We start from the raw sequence: 13197 nt of genomic DNA on the forward strand, positions 1-13197 counted from the left end.
TTTTTTTGTCGCGAACAAATCAAGTCGCACGAGTTGAATCGAAATCTAGATCACGTTTCGAATCATATATCCCAGCGATTGATGGTGAGAACGTTAGCAGTTTGGTTAGCAATTTCAACGATTGCATTCTGACGCTAATATCGAACGAGGATCGATAAAAGTTCAACTTCACACACTTTTATTAACTCCAATTTTCTGCGACGATATTACGACTCATGAGCGACGTGTAGCTCTTCGCCTATACCCTGAAGGCAATAAATCTAGAACGTAAATACAATTTAAGGGGTCATTAAAAGGTTCGTTTCGTCCAGCAAAACGACGAAGAACGTAAATAGCTCAAAAAATGAACTCTTTGCCTAAGCAAAAGCTAAACTAAGTGAGACTCTAGTGGAAATTGTAAATTATACGAAACGATTAAATTATATATATATAATATAATTTGTAATAATTTTATAATAATTATATAATAATTCTGTGCTTCTCTCTTATCTTTTTAAAATACTAAGTTTCAATTAATTTAAAGATCAAAGTTACAATAATTACAATATCCTTGTTCCTCAGAAAAACGACAGCAGAAATTTATCGCGTCTAGAACGTAAATGGTGGAGATGCGTGTACACATATAAATATCTTTTTCAATAAAGGATCTGATTTTTACGATTTCATTTCGTTTCGGCGTAAAAAACTTTTTATTAACTGTATTTGAAAAAATATGATACAACTGCGATTGCCCTGCCGCAATAGAGCGATAAAGTATCATGTAACATCGTCGGTAACAGATAAACAATATAAAATCTGAACAGAATGAAGTAACTAACATTTTCAACCAAGTGAATTCTAGAAGTGTGCGAGAATCCGAAATATCAGGTCGGGTCGGGAACACGAAATTTCTTCGGGATCGGGACGGGTACCCAAAAATTTCGAGATTCTCGAATTTATCGGGATTCAACAAGAATAAATAATTCGTTAAAGCCCACGCCTTCAACTATATCAAAAAATCGCAGATCTAGAACCATCATTCGAGCAATTCCTTCTGTTATATCTTTTGGTTTAACAATCTTTCGCGTATCATATATCCATTCAATTATTTTCCTAGTACATATACTTATGTTTGGATGCGTATGCTTCAAATGGTGTAATAAACCAGTAGTATTTGCATACCTAGTTTTAAATTCATAGTGACAATGCGTCCATTCCTATCTTTATATCGTCTTTTTCTTGAAAATGTTCCCAAACCTTTACCTTCCATTGCACGATATCTTCTGCACTGCTTCCTGCTACCACAACTTTACTCTCACTATCACTCGACATCTTTCTTTAAAGATTTTTAATCTTTATTAAATTCACACAGATTTTGAAATATACGTCTGAACTTCCCGCCTTTTTCAGCGATACTGCTCAACAGCGTACATAATGCCCAAGTACTAAGTCACGCAGTCACACGTTCGTTTATAACAGGTCACACGATTTTTTAGAACCTGTGTTTTCAATAACTTCACTGGCAGAAGAAATTGAACTGTGTATTTACATGCATATTTTGTAGACTGCTATACAGCATTGTAGAGTAGTTCGAGAAATGATAGCCGGGTTCTCGAAATTTTCGGGAATCTCGATTTTTTTCGGGAAACCCGATTCCTTCGGGAATCTCGAAATTTTCGGGAATCCGACCCGACCCGACCATCGGGTTTCCGATATTTTCGGGTTCTCGCACACCCCTAGTGAATTCGTTGTATAAATTTGAAATTCAAATTTACCGACTGGATAATACCGACACCAGAACTACCAAAGTTGTTGAAATGACCAATTTATAATTTTAGTTAGATATTTTACAGACAATGTGAAATAGTATATTTGAAGATTTAAATAATTTTTCGTAAAATATATAAATAAAATAAAAGCTTGCACTAATCCATTATTGTATCATAAAGTTTCTCTACTTTCTGAACTTCAATGTATCTGATGAAAATTTTATGCTTTAATCGTTGGTAGTTATTAACAGCTCTTTGATTCGATGGAAACGATAAAACGAATCGTTATTCATAATAGGCCGTTGAAGAGGAACGTGGTCGAGAATTAATCCTTTTCGAAATTGACAAGAAAAATCTCGTTGCGTCGGTGTAAACGAAGTTTTCGCGCGAACTTCACTTCTTTTACTGAACGCCTCTCGCAAATGAAAATGAAAAAGAAAAAAAACAGAAAAAAGAAAAAAGGTCGTTATAATTTACAAAGTGAACTCTCTCACCTTTGTAACTTTTTAGAAAGAGAATTAAAAAGTTGCGCGCACAGCTGAACTATGGAGAACTGTTTTTTAATCCTTCCACCTTGAAACTTTGTGGGTATTTGACTTGATAATAATTCCACTATCTGAATGAATAATCTGATAAAATCTTTTCTTCATTTGATCAGATCTGACCATTTCTCTCTTTCTCTCTTTTTTAAATTTCTAATTTAGCGACTTTGCCGAGTTTCAGCTATAATTTTTTTTTAATATGACTTTTTTTTAAAAATTGTTTCTATACAACTTCTTCAACCTTTCCCAGATTGATAGTGATAAGATGAAATCAAAGAAACGATGGCGAAATAGTCAAAATTGGGAAAAAGGCAGTTAGTTAGAAATTTACCGATTATTTTTATAAAATGAAAGAAAAATGTTAGAATTATAAATGACTGAAGTATTATGCTTGTACCAAAAAAGAAAAAAATCTAAAATTAATATGGATGACACTGGTGTCGATCGATATCACATTTTGACTCTTAAATCCTGAAAATAATGAATCTCGATTCCTAGTTGCGAACCTCGAGATCTTCCAAATATTAGACTGTATAGCTCTAATTCTTGCTTTCTGATTCCTGGATCCCGATTCATAAATTCTCGGACAGGGGACTGTAATTTTTAATTTTCGATTTTTGAATCCTAAATTGTGAGTAGCGAATCACGAATCCTGCAAATCGCGAAATTCTCGAATAGTGGACTGTATTTTTAATTTTTGATGTTTGAGTTCCGAGTAATGAGAGTCTTTCTCTCCTCTGGTACGGATTGCCTCCGGATTTCTTCACGATAGCTCTCGATCGTGTCTCCCGTTCCTCGAGGACACCAATCAAAACAGTCCCGCGGGTCAGCGACCGAGGTTGACAAGAACGAAACGCTTCCCTGCTAGAACGCGACAAACCTAGGTTAAAAGTTAGGACTTTTTGTTAGCGTAAAAAACACGGGCGAATTATTTCGCAAATATTTCAAAATAAAGCAATAAATTTCTTTGTGTCGGCAAGAAATTCTAAAGCGTTCTCTGTCTAAACGATTCCACAAGTAATCAGAAAACGTATACACATCGCTGAATATGCGCTCGCGCGACGTTATCGATAAAAGACGAGAATATATGATGCACAAATTTTACGAGAAAATCATCGATATCATTTTACAGAAAATGCATCGTTGCGAATTTATGAGAATTTATAAGATTTCTACATTATATTGATATATTTATTTCTGTGAGAGTACGAGCCAAGTTTTCTGCTGAAACGGCTTTTTTCTTTATCTGAAAAGTCCTCTTTTAAAAACTTTCGTTTTCCTTCTTTCCTTTTTAAAAACTCGTTTTAACTACTGTGGAAATGAATAAATCAATTAGTGCAGAGAATTAAGTACACGTATGTACTTGTTGCATTCTAAAAAGACATTTATGTACAGAAAGAAAAGACATTCATTCTACTTATTCTACTTATTTCTCCATGTTCTGTCTCGGTATGCCACTCGTCTGAAAGTGCATATATGTATGTGTAATATACAAAAGTCACGTTCAACCCCAAGGAACATGCGACATCATTCAGTCGTGCAAAAGAGAAAAAATGCGCGAACATAAAATTCTTGCAGGGAGCAATTCTGGAAACTCGCGGAGCTTTCAAATGACTGCTTTCAAGATGAAAACATACGAATCACGTAATCCAGAATCCACGTTTTATCACGTAGATTCTCTCTTTCGAGCATTAATATTTTTTTTTTTTTTTTTTTATCATCTACCAGCAATTTATTTACAAAATAGTGAGTGAAGTATCACTTCAAGTAAAATGATATGGCACTGGAAATAATCATCTTGTTCGAATGTTTAAATTTAGCATTGTTTGTTGGTTGTATTTCTTTAATATGTGACTTTGTTTAAAGCAATCATCAAGTATAGTATATGGAAGCAATAAGAAGTTTAGTTTATGTGAATTATCCCGAATTATTCGATGATAGTGAGTGTCAACTGACACACTTTGACTGCCTCTATCCTTAAGAATTTCTTCTTTTGAAATTTTATTATTCCTCTTACGTTATATCATACAACGCCATACATTCGTTACAATTATCAGCAATTAATAAAATATTTGATAATTTTAGCTGTTAGCTAAATTTAGTTAGTCGAGTACCAAATGATTAGAACTAACACCTTTCTGTTATATCAATTTAATCAGAAACGATGAAATTTACACTTTGCTCCGAAGTATGTGCACTCTCTGTTTAAAATGATTTTACGTTGATTGAATAAAACACGAGACGGAGAGTATAAATTGTCTCAAGGAGGATACGAGAGGCTGCTTTTTGAATAATTCGTCAGGCATTTCATCTGAAATAAATTAAACGACGCCTCGTTGAGATATACTTGGGAAAATTGTCGAGAGAAGAAACTGTAAATTATCAAAGACAGATACCAGAGAATCGCTGTTTACTTACTTTAATATAATTCATAGTTGTTCAATTAGAATATTAATTATAATTGAAATTATTTTAACGCTTACTCTGTAAACTTTCGCGTCCGAGCAAATTTTCAAGATTTTTCCAAACGACGGGTTTCTTTCCAAACAAAATGGTGACAGACCGTTTAATAATAACGTACATAATAAATAATAATAATAAATAATAACGTACGTAATAACGTACATAAAAAAATTACTCTTTGCTCTTTCTATTATGATCTCAATTTAAACTGTTTTATAACGCGTATGTATGAATTTTTTCAGAATTTTTCAAAGACTTTTACGCAATGAAAAATGTATCGAATGCGAAACGTATGTTTACAATCTGTTAGTAATCGCGCTTACTGTAAAAACGTTTGCAAGGTGAGAGTTGATTACAATTTAATAGATCATTTTAATTTTAAATTCAAATTATATATTCAGATTGTATATTTAAATTTATTTTAAATTTAAATTGATGTATTTTGATTATATAACGTAATTTCCAGTGCTTGTGCGTTTAAGATAACGACAAACAGAGATCGATTGTCGATTTCGAGAACGATTGTTTTATAAGGATTCCTTACAAAGTCTCCTCCTTCATGTTCTCGGTTAGCGCTACGTCGTAAAAAAAAAAAAAATACGTAATACCTCGAAGAGAATGTAACGCGCAAAGAACATGCTTTTACTACGGCTGAATTCGATTGTTGCAACTACGAAAGAGGCAATAGCACAGGGGAGAAATAAAACAAGGATGTGTCGTAAAGGAAACCTTAATGTTCACTGTTGTTTAAAGGAACGAAGCAACCATGACTGTATTTTGTGAAGTTAATTTCACTGTTTCGTTATTGGGTCATCCATTTTTATTGTAAACGTTGTTATACACAGTACTGTGCAAATTTCTAGAACCACTTTATATTTATTATATTTATTATATAGTATTTTTATATATTATATATTATATCATAAATATTCATTATATTATTTATTATGTAATAAATTATTTCATATATTTATTTAGTTGTAGGCTTAGTAATTTATCCTATAGTTTCAAGAAAATTTAGAGTATTCAGTGAATTTGACAAATTTATAATTCATAATATTTTAATAATTGATTAATAATATTTTTATCATAATGTTAATGTAACGTAATATTTGTAATTTTTTTGCTATTAGAAATCTGAATTCTGAGCGGTAGTTCAGTGAATTTAACAAATTTATAGTTGATAATATTTTAATAACTAATTAATAATATTTTTATTGTAACATTAATGTTACACAATACTTGTAAGTTTCTTTTTTTTTTAATTAGAAATCTGAATCAGTAATATCTGTGAATACAATCGCGTAACGAACTTGTCCAATAAAAATTTCCTCGTGTACACAGATATATTCAGCTGTATATTCGATTATTTTTTCAGCATTTAGCAACGTGGGTAAGGTAATTTGAAACAAAAATGAGATGCATGCGACCAGCAAAAATGTATCAAATAACAGGACAAACCTATACAAGTTTTTTCGCGTGTATTTCGCAACGAGAATTTCTTTTTTTGCGATGAAAAATTCATCACCAGACCAATTAGATAACGATAAACTTGATATGTTCGGGTTATTTTATTACTCCGGCATACGTATGTAGGAATGAATCGTGTGAACACATAACGGACATTGCACAGATATCTGTTGAAAAATTCGTATCTTGCGAATGTCAACGATTTTTACACAGAGTCATAGATATAAATGGAATTTCTGCTTTTTTGTCCCTCTCTTGCTTTTTTCACTCTGTCCCTCGTTCTTTTCATCCTTCGCCGTTTTCTGTTTATCCATAAAATTTCCATGAAGGATCCATATGCATAATACAATTTCTTTTTTCTCCTTTTTCTCTGCTCTCCTTGCACCCTCAATTTCCTTCTCATCCCGCCTTGTCTGGTTTTTATCACTTCGTTCTCGTTAAACCCGTGACACCGTCCTCTGCAGTTTTCTTCACAATACCATAAATGCATATAGATTTCTTTCCCCTTCTTCGACAATCAAATTTTAGAAGACAGTGCGGTGTAAAGGTCAAAGTTGTTAAAGCTTTGTGAGATAACTGGACTAGATTTTTATGCAAAATCACAATTGTGGGAATTAAATTAAAGAAACCGAGCCTGGGTAGAGAATTATTTCTTATGTCAAATATCATGGAAAGCTATATTTCGAATATTTTATGTACTTTTTATATACATACTGTGCAATTTTGTGTCTCCAAATTTCGCGTAAGTGCATAAAAATTCGCAGTAGTAATCGATATTTTTCATATTTCGTTGAAATAATTTCAAGATTAAAAAATAATAATGATAGAGAACTATTAACATTCAGTTACTTTACTTTAATTACGTCAGTCATGTCTTTGCTGTAGAGTAATTATTTGGACGTTATTTTTTTATATCTCTCCATTGCTCGAGGATGTAAATTACCATTTAAATGTTTACAGTTCAAGGAGAAAACGCACGACACTACAAAAAGTAGAAAAAAAGTAGAAGAGGAAAGAAAAACATTTTAAGTGTTCTTTTTTCTTTTTTTCTGAATCACTCGATAATCAAACGTATACGTAACTGCACAAAAATTTCCAGACATATACCATTACGCTTAAATTGCAATTAAATTGAATGATTCTTCTGCAGAATAAAAACGAACGCAATTAAAATTTAATTGAAATTAAATCACTAATTGCAATTAAATATCAATAGATATGTATTAGGCATGTGTACATACATAATTGAATAATAATAACTTATGCTCGATGTTATATAATTATTATTATATATTACTTTAATTATTATAGTTATATTGTACAATAATATTATATATAATATTATATAATATTATAATTGTATAAAAATATTGTATACAATTTAAAATTACGTTATATGATTCAAATTGTTGTAACAATATGTATAATTATTATAATGATATATATTATAATGCATAATGTAATAAACTAAATAAATTTACATTGCAACTCAATACAGTAATATTGAACTATTGCAGCTCCCTACTGAAATAATTCAAAATTAATAAACAATTTAAAAGTCGATTTTGTCAAAAATGTTGATTGTCACAATATTAGACAGCTTTAATTATTATTAAAATAATATTCAAATTAATATTTGTAACAATCCAATTGCTACTAATAATTGATACAAATATTTCCTAACATTTTAGATTCAACGGTACAAACTTTGAAAAAAATGGGCAACTTTATACTGCTAGCTAATAATTATTGTTTCATTGAATTAAGGTAGAACAAAAACATAGAGCCACAGTTTAAAAATAGGGTACAAAAGGGTATAAAGAATTAACTAAATAAATGACTGACGATCAGAAAACCAATTCAACTTTTTCAATTGTGTTTCTCATATGAAACACCTCGTATTTGCATAATTTTCATTTACCATTTTACATAATGCTTCGTCCCTAGCGCGAATTTTCACCAGTCACAGCATGTGAATCAACCTTCCGCAGTGTCTTTTCTTTTTATTCTGCTGGAAATTCTTCGTTCCGCAGACACCGTAGAAACGTCGCTTTCGCGATGAAAATGATGATTTATCAGCGGAGTGTCCAAGGACAAATCAAATATCTGGAGTGTCGCAACGTGAAACGTTTGATTGGCTTCTAGTCGAATTTCGAGTCGGCAACAAGACGTCGGGCCAGGGAAACGGAGAAAGAAACTCCTCTCCGTCATTAATCAAAGAAGTTTATTAGCAGGGAACGTTTGACATTTCCTTTGATAGTGAATTCCTTGATCATAATGTGATCAATAATTCGGGGGAATAATTCTCAATCTGCAAGGAGATGGTAAAGTTTAGAAGAAAAGATTGAAGTTCATTAGAGATCTGTTGAGTGGCTGGAGCAGGTATTGATTGAATTACCGACAGCCGGCTCTTTGGATTTATGATTCTATAGAAGAATAATTTCTTGCAGAGACTGTGAAATGTCTCGTTCGGATTGCATCTTTCAAATATTTCAAGTTCGTTAAGTAATCGTTAGGTTTTGTAAACTTTTTATTTTACTAATTTATTCTTATCATTTTCTCTTAAAAAGAACAAAAAAGAAGAAAAAAAAGCAGAAATCTTAGCAACATTTTTATCGTATAGATACATTATAACATAGGTATTGCAATTTATTTAACTCTGTAGTATTTAATATTTAATATTTAACTCTGTAATTTATTAAATCTATAATAGAGATATTGGTTGTTCTACATCTATTATAAATTGGTATTTTAATTTATTTAACGCTGCTCGCTTGTTGTCACTCGTGGCAACTGTATTGCTCTAGCGTCGGAAAATGTCTCTTGTTTGTACAAAGCATGAAACAAAGCATTGCTGTTGGTATGCATAACATTTCATTATGTCAACTAAATTAAAAAGCTTTCGCCTTCAAGCTTGTCAAAACGAGAACAAAATTGACATGTAAAAATTCGAGAATTATTGAAGGGTTGACAAATAAATTAAAAAGCCGGTTTGCTTGTTAAAAGCGAGAGCAAGATTGACACATAAAAATTACAGGGGGATTAAAACAGTAATCAATGGTAAAATTATATATGGTAACATCATACAACTTCCTGTTCCATTTCATTAAATATTATTTCTCAATTTCCTTCGAGTTTATAAACTTCTATTTTACGCAATTAATTTCTAGCAACTTTCTAATTTGAAGGAATTTGAAAATTTCTTTCTGTGCAATTTCTGCAACATGTCGAAAAGAAACAATTTCAGCGAGAATGAATCCTCATCGAGGGCTCGAACGTATCGAATGTAATCAAAATAGTGGTAGCCTTTTATTTCGACTTTCATTCCCTCCGACATATCGAAATTGAACTCGATACGACGAGAAAGGAGCCTCGTTGAAATTTGCCTCAGTGAATATGATTTTTTATCGGATGTTAGCCATTTAATTCGTTTGCTTACCTCCTTTTTAACGTATCCAGAGATAACTCGTATCCCTACGAATAATGTAACCTTTATCGAATAAAAAAAGAAAAAAAAAAAAATAGTAACAAACGAGCGCGATCAATTTCAAGTTGATCACGATAATTTATCAGTGAATTTCTACCTTTCTCCCTTCGATCGTTATGTTTCCTTAATACATGTGACTCGTATATCTTGGAAGATATCTAGATGGTCTCTTAAATGATGGATTTCAAATTGTTATTTTAATTGAGACTAGTATTGGGGATTTTTTGCATTCGATTGTTCGAAACGATGATCATTCGAATTTCGATCAATTGAATTATGTGTGTATGATTTAAACTATGTGTCGAGTAAGGTTTTGGGACATGTGTCCTTGCCTAAAATGCCTGTTTAATGCCTCGTCTAACAGTAAGTGACACTGCTTACGTACAGATTTCATTTATACCATAAATATTAAAAGAAAAAGAATGGTACTGAAATTAAAAGAAAAATTAAACGTGATCGAATACGTATAAAAAAAAGGCAAAAATATGTTTGATTTAACGATAGAATATAATGTTAGAAAATGGACAATTAGCTGACCTTTCGTTTTCAAGATTCTCTATTTGTTTTTATTTGGAACTTCGTTTTATTCGGTCTCTTTAAGAAAACAGAAATCGATCTTAAGCTTACGTATTTAGCTCGTCTATAAAAACAAACATTGATGTTTTTTTTGACTGAAGCTTCAATGGTAAGCTTTAATGGCCAAATGAATGTACAAGTTCCTCGTGAAAATAGAGTTTTAGATTTAATCGTAAGCTTCCAAAATTAAACATTTACTCAACTAATCTATTAGAACTTTGGATTTAATCTTCAATAGTAATAAATTAGAAGGTATTAAAAAAAGATATTTTACAAAATCTATCATATTTTACAAAATAAAATTAGAATTGATAAGAACATGGAAAAATATAAAACATAATTTACCATTTTTTTCATATAACATAATTACTATATGGTAATAATTATTAAATAATATGGTATTAATGTAATGATTTTCATCCAATAACATAAAATACCATTCAGCATTCATTGCTCCAATAAAAAATTATATATATTAACAATAAATAAGGTGTATAACTAGTTATGTTAATTAATTACGAGAGTTATTGTAAATACATGTGAACGAACAAATGTTTCCAAAATGTCTAAAATAAAATTTCTTGATTCATTTATACATACACAAGTATTATATTAACTCTAAACAGTTTCCTGAACTCTTCCCATTTTGACTTCTTAATTGTTCACTTTTATAGGAAACTTATTGTCATCAAACTTGATATTATCAACAAGGGTCAAGAATTAATATTTTAAGAAAACTTGTTTTTATTAAGACTTATTTTTAGCAAGATTAGATTAGATTAGATTAGATTAGATTAGATTAGAACCGTATCATTTGCCACATTAATTTCACAAGACAAGAGATAGAAAAATTTCTAAATACTCTTTTTCTACATTCATAATTAAACCACATAAAATAGTGTATTATTAGAATAATCATTTTCACTTTTAAAATAAATCGTTTATTATTTCTGTCATTCATACATTTCTGTATGTTGACCGTATGCCGTTTGTTGACCGTATGCCGTTTGCGAGGATAAAATTGGAAAATTGGAGAGCAAAGAAACGATCGTCCAATATTTATCCTTTACAAGCAACTTCCTTGCAACTTGCTTGGCACAATTCATCGGTTGGGACGTTGGTAATGAAGCAACATTCGTTCGAATATTCCGTTCATTGAAACGGAAAATACTAAACAAGGATCTTATTTTTATTATCATTGAGTATTTTTTTCTTTTTCTTTTTTCATTTATTTGTGGAAGCAACGTAGTCAGGTAATGTTAAGCGAGAGGAAAGTGAAAGTAAAGTGAAATTTAATTATTCGTCGTAGACTATGGCGTGTGAATTACGATATGCAAGAAATATAGAAATAAAATAATAAAGAAATTATTTTCTAAAAAGGAAGTTGTTGGTGCTGGAATTGTTCGATTTTATTACGAATAACTTCAAATGATGAGGTTAAAATTATTAAAAAATTGAATTAAAATTACTAACAGAAATTAGAAATTAAAATATTGTGTAAAGTAGAAATAAAATAACAACTCCGATAATATTAAATATCCTGATCACTTTAATAGAACTACTTCTCTCAATAAAATTATTTTCCTATTTGTTAAAATGAATTTTCGGATCGATGGAAAAATAAATGTCGATCTGATAACCGAGATTATCATTCTTTTCTATTTTTACAATATTATTTAAATGAAACAAAAATATCAAGTGAGAACCAGAAATACATATTTTATACACTTTTTCCTAACCAAATTTTATTATCTTATCACTTAGAGCTTTCGATATTTAAGCAGAATGGCAGTGATAATCTACATTGTGCAATAAGTAAATTATTATAATAAAAAATCTAATCAATCTTCCTATATCTTACAATATTAAGTAACTATACTTTACCTGAAAATTAACTTTTTCGAAAATCGAATATTAATATCAAATTAATGGGATATTAGGTTTCATTACATGTTAACTGTATTTGATGATAACAGTGAACGATCATTCATTTGAAAGTCACTGAAAATACGTAAAAGCGCGTGACGAAGATACAGAAATTTGAAAAATTTTCTAAAATAAAGAAACGAAAATATAACTGTTATTGATGAATTTATTGCGATAAAATATTTATGAATGATAATTTCATTTTAATAATCGTAATCTTTCTTCCGATTAGCTATATTTTCCTGTACTTAGTAACATTTTTCTATCATATTGCTATTTCACGATAAGATATCAGGAAGTATTTTGCAGAGTGATGCAATGTTGTTGCACTCAATCGACATGCATCTTTGTATAATAGAATACGAAGTACAAATTAGAAACTATCATCCTACTTCGAAGAAATAGTTTCCGTACTTAATAAAATGTCAATCGATATTAGTTGACAGTTAATCAACGAGAGGGGAAGAAACTAGTCGATACTAACCAATATTAATTTTCAATTAACAAGTCACCGTAGAAAATGAGCTTCCTTCTTCCATTATTATATGCATGATGTTTTACTTTCGAAACCAAGTTTGTAACTTCTTGAGATCTATCGTCATAATTTCAAACATAATTACTTACAGTTCTGATTGCAACTCGTTTAAACGTGAACTCAAATAATCTTTTCAAGTTGCTTTAATGAAAGAATTATAGAAAAAATATCATATATAAAATAATAATGATGTGAAAAAAATTTTCCTGTCCAATTTTTTCATTTTCCATATCAATGTCAATTGCTAGTAAATCGTCGAACAATTTATGCAGACAGCGCGTGGCTCTAAACGAGCCTTAACCCTCCATCGGCCAACGTTGACCCAATCGCTGTGACCTAACGCAGCGTAATCATAAAAATCGGTACGTGTGTGCACATCATTGTTCATAATCCGTTCTTCGCGAGTTAATCAGATCGTTAAGTCACAATCCCCACCCATGCTCACTGTAA

At 30.7% G+C, this 13197-nt stretch overlaps 1 protein-coding gene across 5 annotated transcripts in view; it reads right to left on the reverse strand.

Annotated features, from left to right (window-relative positions):
• The window catches only part of LOC122532970 (calcitonin receptor-like), a 113826-nt gene that overhangs the window by 15589 nt on the left and 85040 nt on the right, over positions 1 to 13197 (reverse strand). The window lies entirely within an intron of this gene.

This window comes from Frieseomelitta varia, unplaced genomic scaffold (assembly GCF_011392965.1).
Source record: "Frieseomelitta varia isolate USP_RPSP 00005682 unplaced genomic scaffold, Fvar_1.2 scaffold_485, whole genome shotgun sequence".
Classification (NCBI taxonomy): Eukaryota; Metazoa; Arthropoda; class Insecta; order Hymenoptera; family Apidae; genus Frieseomelitta; species Frieseomelitta varia.